The sequence below is a fragment of the Quercus lobata genome, unplaced genomic scaffold (assembly GCF_001633185.2).
Source record: "Quercus lobata isolate SW786 unplaced genomic scaffold, ValleyOak3.0 Primary Assembly Scq3eQI_322, whole genome shotgun sequence".
Taxonomy (NCBI): domain Eukaryota; kingdom Viridiplantae; phylum Streptophyta; class Magnoliopsida; order Fagales; family Fagaceae; genus Quercus; species Quercus lobata.
This window is the reverse complement of record NW_022154840.1, coordinates 9,958-20,597: the sequence shown is the minus strand read 5'-3', so window position 1 is coordinate 20,597 and position 10,640 is coordinate 9,958. Positions and strand designations below refer to the sequence as shown.

The 10,640-nt window shown below is 32.6% G+C and overlaps 1 long non-coding RNA gene across 15 annotated transcripts; it reads left to right on the top strand.

Moving 5' to 3' along the window:
- Positions 1 to 651: 651 nt before the first annotated feature.
- Positions 652 to 8,171, top strand: LOC115973487. Of its 15 annotated transcripts, XR_004087729.1 has the most exons (9): positions 652 to 1,137; positions 2,108 to 2,225; positions 3,101 to 3,138; positions 3,232 to 5,283; positions 5,767 to 5,823; positions 6,013 to 6,110; positions 6,200 to 6,277; positions 7,617 to 7,846; positions 7,996 to 8,171. It is a non-coding gene; the product is annotated as an uncharacterized LOC115973487 (long non-coding RNA). The 15 variants fall into 15 exon arrangements; XR_004087728.1 differs by having other exon boundaries at positions 653 to 1,137; positions 2,142 to 2,225; positions 3,101 to 5,283; XR_004087726.1 differs by having other exon boundaries at positions 653 to 1,137; positions 3,101 to 5,283.
- The last annotated feature ends 2,469 nt before the right edge of the window (positions 8,172 to 10,640 follow it).

Sequence of the window (10,640 nt, the reverse complement as noted above, 5' to 3'; positions counted from 1 at the left end):
ATAGATCTCTGTGACTGCCAGCTTTCGGAAATTCCAAGCGGTATTGACTGCATCTCTATGACGGAGTTATATCTAAGGGGAAATGATTTCATTTCCCTTCCTGAAAGCATCTCCCAATTCTCTAGGCTAACACATCTTTACTTGGATGGTTGCAAAGACCTCCAATCAATACCAAATATTCCATCCAAAGTTGAATTTATATGCCTAGACAATTGTACCTCACTGGGGAGATTGCCAGGATCACCAAATCATTTCCACTGGTCATCTTATAGGAATTTCACTGTCCAGTGTTTCAACTGCTTCGAATTGGCTAACAATATTCAAAACTTAAGTAACATGTTTCAGGTATCTCTCTCTCTCTCTAATCTCTGTGTGTTTTCTAAATATCACCTGTCTCTGTCTCTGTCTATGTGTTGGGTTTTATTTATTTAGCCCCAAGATCATGGTTTGTATATTTCAGGGACAAAGTAGTCAACAAGTTCCAAAAGGTTATATTATTCCTGGAAGGGAAATTCCGAAGTGGTTTGAAAAAGCAAACATATCTGATACTTTAGTGGCCTCTCGTTATTATTCATCTGTGGGACCCACTATAATAAAAAAAAGTGAAGATACAATTGCCTGGGTCTGGGTCAGGGTCAGGGTGTGATGAGTGGTGGGGAATTGTTTTGTGCATTGTTTTTAAACCCACCGAGGAGCGTAATCATGATTACCAACTGGACTATCTCTTTGAAGTGGATGAATGCCTAATGACTTATTACGCATTTGGACTTGGAGACCCTACTTTTTTTATTAAAATTACGGCAGAATATGGAGGGGAATGGTCTCGTACATATTATACGTCAGAATATGTTAAAGTGGAATCGCATCATCTTTGGCTGCATAGTCTGTCCAAGGAATGTTTACTTCCAACAGAGATTGATAATAAGCGATTCCATGAAGTTGAGCTTGAAATAGAGACCGGGCGCATGGAGGTGGAGAAAATTGGGCTTCGTGTGGTATAAAAGCAAGACATTGAAGATCCCAATTGAGATGCTTTCTTCAGTTGGTGATGAAATCTAGGGTTTGAAGATCCCAACCAAAATATGCGAAGCCCATGATGAGGATGATGGGGAATTCTTTTCTTCACTTCTTTTACCTGTGAGTTATCAACTTTCTTCTTCTTCTTTTTTTTTTTTTTTGGCTAAGCATATGTGTAATGCTCTGTTAAACTTCAACTAATATTCAATTTACAAAAGACATTTGGGTCTGCGGTTCATGCTGAAGAAATTTACAAAAGACACCTTGCCTGCTTCAGATGTTGATTTTGCTCTATGATTTGCACACCTACGTATAATTGAAGTTAGATAAACAAAAGTAATCAAAAAGTGAATTGAAGTTTGCAAAAATTTTATTTTTTTTCCTGTTTGGTAGTCAAAGAATGAGAAGTTAATAAATGGGTAACTATTCAATATTTATACTATTCACGTGTGAGGAGCTAATATTATCCCAAAATATTATATATATGCCAAGGGATGGTATGCGGAAACTAGCAACCCCACAGCCAACATCCAAAACATGAACTACCCTGCAGAACGTAGATCAACTGTCTCACTGGTAGTCATACTTCTTAACCTGAATTTACCACAAAATTAAGTGAAGTTTAAATTGTGTTACTAAAAACAAGAAAACATTGAGCCTGACACAAAATTCAAAGTAATAAATACAAACACATATCATGACTCATGAGTCTTGTAATTCACTTTTTGACTGCAATAGAAAATTAAGAGAAGCGCAAGTAGGCTGCTTTTTATAATGTTTGTCACTTTGCTGCAGACATACACCTCATGTAGTCCAAATAAGCAAGTACATTTTTATTTGGATCACATGGGCAGACAATCTGAGCTCTTTTCATAAGAAATCTCAACTAACTAGTGTAGTTGAAGAGTGAGAATAATATTGTAGTTAAAGCTCTTATTCATTACTGTGTTGACAGACTTAAATTTTATAGGGTTAAAAAATGGTTAAAGAAGAATATATGTTATTTCTTTTTAAAAGGTAGCTATGTGATAACCAAGAAATTACTTCTATGCTTTGTTGTAATGGTGTACTTTTATCTCTTGTTTGCCAGTTCCTCATGCGGGATTTGGATTGGGCTTTGAAAGGCTTGTGCAATTTGCTACAGGAATAGAGAATATATGAGACACAATCCCTTTCCCTCAGACGCCTGGTTCAGCTGAATTTTAATGGTGAAGTTGTGCATTTTTTTTTTTTTTTCTCTTATTGTAGTCAACCACAGCATCATTTTTTTACCTGTCCTGCTCCTCATCTCCTTAAGTAAATTCAATTTGAATCACCTTCTCTGTTTAACACTTATGTGCATCAAAACTTCAAACTATATAGGAAGGCTACCAAAAACGAAAAAAGAAAAAAAGAAGGGGATTAATGGAGTTGGCCCCAATTGGTTGGGACCAATGCTTGGATTATCTTCTGGTCAGTGTTGCCTAATCTGAAAAATGTTGATAATTGTGAAGTGATCATATATTTATTTGGAAGTTATAAATAAAAATTGTATTTTTGTATGACATTCATCTGAAACTCATTGAGTTCTTGTGTGTCATAATATCATTTCTTTGTTTTCAAATCTTTTGCATCATTGAATAATTACTTGAATGCTTCTTATTCTTTTCTTAGGATTTACTTTCAATTTGTTGTGGATGCAGAAATGCATCAATTCTTTGAAAACAAGAGAATCGATCTCTTTGAAGGGGGCACCAAAGAATATAAATAATGCCTTGCTACATCTTTTTCACCAATGTGCTAGTTTTCAGTGATGTGTCTACTACTCTTGTCAGCCTTTCATGCTAAAATTAGAGTTAATTATGAGTTTATATTTTCATACAACCTTATGGCTCATGCATTTTTGTTGTAATGCTTGGATGATTAAGGATACCTGATAAACACACGTCTATTTGGTTGTGGATTTGTCAAAGAATTTTGTCTAATAGAAAATATTATAGTAGTTTCTGTATATAATGAAAAGATACCAGATTCATATACATCCCAGTGAAGTTGGTTTGGGTAGCTACTTTAGTGATTGAGTTTGATGTAATGCATATGACAGATGAAGTTACCGTGGATGGCTGCTGTCTGTTGGCGCAAGTAACTATTCAAAACCCTTAGAACTTGGCCAATTTGATGGCTTTAATCTTTGTGGACGCTATATTGATGATTTTATAATTTTTTATTTTTGAGAATTCTTTGTATGCAATGGAGTGAGTGCACAATAGCAATACCTGGAGCATTGAGGTGGAGACAGTAGGGTTCCGTTTGTTAAACAAGCAAGACATCAAAGAGACATAGAATGTGAGGAATCCAGTCAAGGAGATTTTTTTTTTTTTCTCTTCTTTTACCTGTGAGTTATCATCTTCTTCCTACCATTATATAATCTAGTTGTTTCCTTCCTTTTTTTTTTTTTTTCCCTGGACATTTACTAACATTTCTTTTTCTGTTAAACTTCTACCACTATACAAATGCATATTGAGATTTCTTATTTCTCTGTTAACGGTTTGTTGTAATTCTTGTTTTTCTTTTTCTCCAACAGTCCGACATATATAATAATGTTTTCTTTTTTCCTTACTGGCATTTGGGACTATGATTCATGTTGATTTACAAAAGGCACCTATCTCGGCTCCTTAGATGTTGATTTTGCTCTATGATTTGCACACTTACATGTAATTGAAGTTAGATAAAGAATAGTAATGAAAAAGTGAATTGATGTTTGCAAAACTTTTTTTCTGTTTGGTAATCAAAGAATGAGAAGTGAATAAATATTACAATTTTTTAATGGTATTGTGTTATAATTTGTACAATGAATATGCCGTATTTAGCACACACCAACACTTCCTTTGGGTTTTCATCATATCATCTTTTGGTGCAAAGGACATGTGTTTGTATATCCCAGCGGATAGTATGCAGAAACTAGCAACCCCACAACCAGCATCCATAATGTGAACTACCCTGCAGACAGATCAACTGTCTCACTGGTAGACATATTTCTTAACCTGTCATGACATGTCATGACTCATGAGGCTTGTAATTCAGTAGAGTTTAAATGTTTGCGGTATATGGTTTTAACTCTTAATAGGCCTTGTTAAAAGGTGAGCTATTGCGTTTCGCTTATGTTTGTTGTATCAACTATAGATTCACTGTCACTCACAGTGAGACATTAAATCTTATACATAGATGTTATATATTATAATATAGGACAGAGGTTCTGGATCTACACCCCATTTAAGCTATTTCCAATTCCAATACCGAACATCCTTTAAAACTCAGTAAATAATATGCTTAAGGACTTATGCAGTGTTAAGATCTAGATATAATTAAAATTTGCCTATAACCTTGGGTGTTTAATGTCTTGCTAGCATCGTGTAAGTGTACACGTTTTTCACCCATGTGCTAGTTTTCGCTAATGTGTCTACTACTCTTGGCTGTCTTTCATGCTAAAATAAGAGTTAATTATGGGATTAAATAGTCATACAAACCTATGGCTCATGCATTTTTGTCGTAATTCTTGGATACCTGATAAAGACATTTCTATTTGGTTGTGGATTTGTCCTGGAATTTTGTCTAATAGAAATAGTTAAAATAGTCTGTATCAGCTGAAAAGATGCCCGCTTCATATGCCTCACAGTGAAGTTGGTTTGGGTAGCTACTTTAGTGGTTGTGTTTGATGTAATGTATGTTACAGATGAAGTTATCGTGGATGGCTGCTATTTGCTGGTGCAAGTAACTCTTTAAAACCCTAAGTACTTAGCCAAATTGATGGCTTTAATGATATTTTGATGATTTTATAGTTTTTTTAATTTTTATTTTTGAGAATTCTTTTATGCAATTTAGCGAGTGCACAAACACACACATGATAAGTTAAGATAGAAATGATAATATGAAAAAACCACTCTCATTGACATCGTGAAATCAGTGTCACAGTAGTATTGTGTCTAAAGTATCTTTGTTAACATCTACCTTTTTTATGGTTCAGAAATTGTAAATTGCTGCTTCTAAAGTAACCAATTCATACCTTTAAGTTTAATCTGGAATCATGCCCTATGTTTGATATATTTCATATCAATATATGTTGCTTCAAGTACTTTATAGTTTTTATGTTAAATGTTTCTCAGTTATGAAGTATATTTAATGCTAAGGCAGTTGCTATATGCATGCTGCCATGACAAATCAACAGCTAACAAATAGTGGAAACCGGATGATGGACAAGACTGATCAAGCCATTGGAGGTCATAAAAGGTTGGATTATCTCTCATGATCATTTTGTGAGGAAATTAGTTTTATTTATTTTGGTGAGTTGAAAAGGGATAAGTTTCGTAGGCTATTTTGAAGTGTGATCATTATTTCCTCTCATTCTTCTCTATTTCCTTATAGAAGGTTACAGGTGGAATCGTATCTTGTATTTCTAAAACGTACTAGTTTTTTTTAGCTCTGCCTTGAACATCACTTGCACTAGTTTGCATCAAGACCTGAACAATTATGGAATGTTTATTTTGAAGTGTGATCATTATTTCCTTTCATTCTTCTCTATTTCCTTGTAGAAGGTTATAGGTGGAATTGTATCTTGTATGTCTAAAACTTACTAGTCTTTTTAGCTCTGCCTTGAGTATCACTTGCACTATTTTGTATCAAGACCTGAACATAAAAGTAGTTTTACTGTTCAAAAAAGTATGGAATCATCGCAAAAGAAAAATAAATTTAGTATCTCCTTGTTTGTGGTAGACTGTTCAAGACACCATCAACGTTGGAACAGAAACTGCAGCTGCACTCAAGGATCAGGTGTGTAATTTGTCAGCTTTTAAAAAATTGGATTTCACAGCAGTTTAATATTTCACATTGAATTAAAAACTCTGTCTCTCTCTGTCTCTCTCTCTCTCTCTCCCCTACTGTTTCTCTCTTGTTTCGTTTAATCTTTCAAAAAATTTCAATGGCATGGAAACTAAAGAAATCAATTATATTTATGTTTAGACTGAACAAATGAGTCAGGCTGTTAAGTGTTAATGAGCTGGACTATCCATTTCTCGATCAAGAAAGCTTCTCAACTTGTGAAGGAACTTGGTAGGCAGGTCAATCTCTGAAATTATCTTCCTCCTGTTCTTGTCATATATTGACTATTAGTTGTTAATTGTTTTACTTACCTCATTTATTTCTTTAGGTTGCAACTGATAGGTGTATTATGGCATTACTCTTCCTAATTATTGCCATTGGAGTCATAGCTATCATTATTGTAAAGGTAAGATAGCTTATCATCCATTTTCTTTGCCATTAACAAAATTTAATTTTCTAAATACTTGATTTTGCTTTTGCCATCTGATTACAAATTGGAACCAAATCCTTGACATCCCTTTATTATACAGATGTAGCTTCAAAATTATGAATACTAGGCCTTTTTCTTCTTCTTCTTCTTCTTCTTCTTTTGGCTGTGGAGTTTCTCAGGCCTATTGTTTTTAAATGTATATAACTGTATATGGTATTGCATAATCTTGTTTTATGCTTTAAGTGGACCTTTTATAAATAAGTTGATCTCAGATTGACCTTGTTTGGTTAACCCTTATTTGCTTAAAAGTTGCAGGAAGATACTTTTATAATGCCAAATGTTGTAGTTAAACGTAGTGATTCTTAGTGATTTTTTGCTTACCTTAATAAAAAATAAAAGAATCTAATTCAGTATATCCTCTTTTTTTCTTTTTTTTTTCTTTTTTTATTATTATTAAATAATAATAACTTCACTAAAAAAAGAAAAATAAAAAAAGAAGACAAACACAAGTGCATGAGTGAGTAAAAGAGTTAATCTAATAGTTGTCACATTTTCATGTCCATTGGTAATGCGCTGATTGCAACTTGATGTTTCCATTACTATTTTTCCGTATTTCAAATTTTGTGTTAATCATATGTTAACTATCTAATCCACATATTCATGTTTTGTATATAAGTTTAAATGTAGAAAACATAACTTTAAATTTAAACACTTTATAATTAGATAGTTATAATTCTTTGATAATCTCGATATTTTGCAACCATAAAAGGTATAAGGAGATCTTGTAATCCAACAATTGATTCATCAAAATGCTTTTGCAATAAAAGTTTTGGAGTTGTATAACATTACATCCAGTTATATCATGTGTAATTTAAACCTAACCCATAAAGATATTATACAAAATTTATTTTAAAAAAACATAAATATGTATAAATAAACCCAAGAGAGGGATATCATATACTTGAACTAGTCATCAGAATCTATAACCAAACAATGCTCCACCAATTACTTTAATGATGGAAAACATTCAGTTCCAAACTAGTTTAGAGCTATATTCCTTTAACCTACTTTGTGGCAATTAAAACCATCCACATATAGTTTTGATCATATGACTTTTTGAACGAGTTATGTGACTTTGTTTAAATAATACATATATCAACTTACTAAGGTTTTTTTTTTTATTTTTGCGAAGTTGTTCATCAAAAAAATAAGTGTTTTTGCGAAATTGTTGTGCTAATAATCTAATACTATTCTTAATTCCAATCCAATTTGACCGGTCGATCAGATTGGGTTTAATAAGAATTTTATCTTTTAGGAGGGACAATCATGGCACGAGGATTGAGGTCCCTATTGAGGTGGAAAAAAGGATGCATATTTATTACATTCGGAACAGAGGGTTTGGTAACAGATTTAATGTGTTGGGTGATGACAATCATGGCACTCCGAATGACTTAACGCAATGACCCAGAAATCAAGAAGGCATGTGACTCATACAGTGATCATTTTGGACAGTTCTTCAAACTGATATTCTATGGCATCCAAAAGGTATCATGATTATTCATGAACAGCAAAACAGTCTCTTATTAATTTGTCGTTGAACTTGGGATTATTACTACAAATGTTCAACTTGAGTCAAAGGGATGTCCTAATTATTGCATTGGAGATCTTAAACCGAAATCTCAAATTGTATTTAGGAGCAGTACTAGTAGAAGTTGGCTGTACAAAGTCAAAGCTTGTGTGCTTGCATTTATAGTGACTTGATGTGAAGAGTGTGGAAGGAAGAAAAGAAGAAAAATGTGTGAAATAAAAGGAAAGGCCATTCGGCCATGGGTCTCCAGTTTCTACATGACCACATTCATTTTTTTCTAAATTTCCATTGCCAACTATAGTCCAATCCATCTTATTCCTATGAAGAAATTTTTAATATAGTAGGAAAAAAAAAATTAATGCTTCAATTGATTATTATCAGCAAGGACAATTTTTTTTTTTTTAAGATTAATAAATTCGTAATCTACACCCAAAAGACCAAAACCCACGTTATTGTTTAAGAATATTGGTGTTGATAAGGTTTTAATTTTTAGTTGTGGAATGCTGTTTGATGGATGTACGAAATGAGAGAGAAATAATTAAATAAATTTTAAATTTTAAAAAAATAAAAAATATATTATTATGTGAATGTTTTTGAAAAATGGTCAAAAAAGAAATAAAATTTTATATTAAAATAAACGAAATTTTTGCATGAGATATATTTATTGAGTAATGTTACAGTTATAAACTATTTTACAATATTTCTACAAAATATTAATGTGATCAATTTCTTATTGGTATTCATCTCTTTTTTTTGGAGGAACTCTTATTGGTATTCATCTAGACATACTATTAATATCATTTTTTTTCTTTTATCAATAATTACTCATTACATTAGCAATTTGTAAGTGTCTCTAACATTATTCATATTTATTTGATTTTTATGTCTAAGATAGATATTGAGTGAATTAAACGATTGCTAGACTTTGTAACCAAGGTCCACACTCCACGTGCAAGTGACCCTTGTCACTATCATGATCCCGCCAATACAATTACTTGGAAAAGCGTAATGAAGAGTGTCTCAGATAGTCATCAATTGGTTTTTTTCTACATGGCCACATTCAACGTTCCTTTGTGACGTGCTTGACGGATTGACAGGTCTTGCAAGTCACACATGGCCACATTCATTATTCAATCCATCGTATTCCTATGAAGAAATTTCTAACATAGTTGGGAAAAAAAAAAATCAATGCTCAAGTTGAATATTAGCAATTTTTGTTTTTGCTAAGTGGTACAATTGGTTTTTTTTGGTTGTGAATACAGACTAAGTTTGATTTCACCGCTTAGGTGCCCAGCGAAAGCAATTCCATCAATGAAGCTAAAATACAAAAAGTGAAAAAATTTACAAAAATTGACCTATATGCAAGTTTGATGAAGTTTGTTTCATCAATCTTTGCATAATTGTATAAAAAGTATAAGTGTTATAGTAATAGTGTATACCTCATCTTTCTATCATATGATTTATATTATTCAATTGTTATCCTATATTTTTTTTTAACTCATACATCAATGTAGCACACTAACCATTAGAAAAAATAATAAAATATAAATAACGAATAAATATTTTATTGAAATATATTGTAGAATAAATAATTTAATGTGGAATTTTTGAAAAAATTTCCGTGTAAAAAAAAAAGATTCTTATTATAAAATATACCAAAAATTTTACACGAGTGAGAAGATAGAAATATAGATTCTTATTGTAAATGCTAACGTGTGAGTGGTGAGCTTGGCGAATTGGTTTGATGAGATAGAAAATTGGTTTGCGAAGGAAGGGTGTTAACGTCTTTTCATAATGAGGGCTTTAATTACATATTTGCCCTTAAAGACTTGAATAATGAGTAGATTTGGTTCAAATCCAACACTCTCGTACTGTGGTTGGTGAAAATTGGTTCGGTTCCCATGCAAAGAACAAACAAGAGTCCCATATGATTGATGTACTCTCTCTACTTTGTAGATGTGACAACTGATTGAATTTTGCATGAAAATGATTTGTTCTTTTATCTTTCAGTTTATCTCGTCCTTTTTTATTTCCTTCTTTTTCCATGTAAGTATTTATTCCTCTCAGACAAGGTTACATGGATGAAGGAGCCTTAATCAATTTTCATAGACTAGACTAGAGAGCCTTTAATTTTCAAGCATTTTGACTGCACAAGCAGAACAACTGAGCATCCATGTGATCTATAGACAATAGCAACTTTATTGAAGTTAATTTCCCATAAGATTAGGGCTTAAAAGGGTTAGGAATTTGGATGATCTTAATACCGTACTAGTTTGGCATGCACGTACTGGTTTAAACTATAATGTTTACCATATGCTCAGAGTTCAATTTTCTTCAAAAGACTTTTCACCAGTTTATATAGTGAAGGTTAATCAAAAGCCTCACCACGTTTAGCAAGGTTTCTTTATTGTCTTTTATTCAAACATCTAACATTTTCATTGCTTGCCACGCATTCGAGCTGATATGACCTGGTCACTTGCATTAGTGACCCAACGTTGAAAACCAATCTGACTCTCCTCAGTATGAACAAGCCGTATATCTTGTTTCAATTCTCTTATCTAATTTTGCATGAAATTAAATGACTTGTTCTTTTATCTTTCAATTTATCTCGTCCTTTTTTATTTCCTTCTTTTTCCATGTAAGTTCTTATTCCTCTCAGACAAGGTTACATGGATGAAGGAGCCTTAATCAATTTTCATAGACTGGACTAGAGAGCCTTTAATTTTCAAGCATTTTGACTGCACAAGCAGA